Here is a 2,324-nt window from a genome sequence, read left to right as displayed (position 1 = left end):
GATCGCCTTGTTAAAATACAGGCGGCCCCACCCCAGACAGTTCGGTTGCCAGTAAGAGAAAGTTACTAAACCCAGCTCTGACAGAAAGGGAAGAGTCCAAAAGCATCTCCTCTGAATGTCCCACCCCCCTCATTCCCTCTCTCTCTCTGACTTTCTCCATATTGACTTCTGTCCTCAAGCAACTGAATGGTGGCTCCAGTCTCAAAACCCAAGAAAGAATCCGATGAGTCAAGAAAGAAGCCAATCTCCAATCTAGTCCATGTAAACAGACTGAGCAGTAGGTCATCCATGTGGGCACCACACAATGCCCCACTCCCCCCAGGGCTCATGGCCCCAGGGATGGACAACCCCCATGGATGCTCTGGAAAGAGTTAGCTTTTGTTACTTTATTTTATTTATGTACTTATTTTTAATTTATTTTCAACTACAATTGACATACGATATTATATTAGTTTCAGGAGTACAACATAGTGGTTAGACATTTACATGCCTTACCAGGTGATCGCCCGGGTGGGTCTAGTCCCCACCTGATACCACACATAGTTGTCACTGATATATTGACTATATTCCCTGTGCTGTACTTACATCCCTGTGACTATTTTTATAACTGGCCATTTGTACTTCCTCACCCATTTGTTGTTGTTGTTTTCCTTTATTCCCAGTTTCTCTCTGTCTTTTCCTCCATCTTACTGTCCTGGCATTGCCTGCTTACTTCTCTGTTTTTTCATAGACTAGATTCCTTGTGGGCCAGGATCCCCGCCTCTGGCAGTCTCCTCATTCATTCAGCATCTTCTCATCGAACGCTAACTCTCTGCAAGCCCCGGCTGGACTGCAGATGGTCGCAGGGACAAGCATCCCGCATCCTGTGCAATCTCACATGGCTTGCACTCTGGCAGGGAACACAGATATCAAATAGCTGTGCAGGTGTGTTATCTTTCAGCCTACTCTTCACACTTTCCCAAGTTATGTTTAGTTCAGTCTATTTAAGATGGAAGGGAAAGAAAAAGAGAGAAATGTGTAAGCAAACTTCCCCTGGTCTAATTAATTATTCTGAATGGTTAAAATGTTTAAAAAAAAATCAGTGCATACTAGTCACCTATCCCGACTGAGTGCCCAGAGGTTCTGGATTTCTGAGGTTGCCTTGTTTGTGTACTGTTCCCTCCCCTGGGAAGGGAACAGATAAGCCTTATCTGCTGCCCAGAGCCATTAACTGGCTCCAGCTTCCATCCACCCAGGAGGAAAGCTCCCAACCATTCAAGCAGACAGAGGGCCTTTTATGAAGGGAAATGCCCTCCACCTGAGCCTTGTGTGGGCCCTCCCACGCCTGCCTCTCACCTCACGGCGATGGAGGCCACTGCTGGGCCTTTGGGAGGTGAGCCTTTCTGTCAAGAACAGACCTAAGAAAAGTCTGCTTGGCCATAAGAGGTTTTTTTGTTTGTTTTGTGAGTGGGGGGTGGGGAGCTTGCCTTTTGCATTTTGTTTTGTTTCAGAGTTTTCACAGACTATTTTAAATACACCGGAAACAATACAGCAGACACACCCATAAACCCACATGTAACTACTCAACTGTGATGATTAAACAGATGTGACTATTTGGACACGTTTGCTACAGAACTCCTCCACACACTCTCTTAAAGAGAAATAGAAAGTTATAAATGCAACTGAAGATGGTCCCCATCTTTTCCCCTGCTTTCCACCTCAGAGGCAGCCTGTACCTTTTTGGATTTTTTTTTTTTTTTACTATATTTGTACCATCTATAAACAATATGTACTGTTGTTTTGTGTTTTCAAAATATGCACAAATAGCATTCTGTACATATCACTTTGCAAATTGCCTTTTTCCACTCCGCATTATGTTTCTTTGAGATTTATCCATGTTGTTGCCTAGAAATATTGTTCATTACTTTAACTGCTGTATTCTGTTGTCTGTAGAAATCCCAGGCTATCCATTTTCCTGCTTCAGTCAGCATCTTTACACACAACACCTCCCAGCCAGGTTTATAGCAGAGGAGTTTGACAGTGAAGGGTGAAGGCCCTGGAGCCAGATTCCTAGGTTCAAATCCCAGTTCAATCACTTACCAGCTATGCGGCCTTAGGAAAGTGCCCTTATTTGCAAAATGGGAATAGAAATAGTACTACCAACCTCAGAGGTTAAGAATTACATGAGTTATGCCTGTTCCTGGCACATAGTGAGTGCTCAGTAATGGTGTTGCTGTATTGATATATCAATACCTGTTGTTATAAAGCCCATCCGTTTCTCAGGGACCAAGTGTGTATAATGGCTCTGGTAATGGAAAAGGGAGCAAGTTCCTGGCTCCTGGGGG

The sequence above is a fragment of the Myotis brandtii genome, unplaced genomic scaffold (assembly GCF_000412655.1).
Source record: "Myotis brandtii unplaced genomic scaffold, ASM41265v1 scaffold422, whole genome shotgun sequence".
Classification (NCBI taxonomy): Eukaryota; Metazoa; Chordata; class Mammalia; order Chiroptera; family Vespertilionidae; genus Myotis; species Myotis brandtii.
This window is presented reverse-complemented; position numbering follows the sequence as displayed.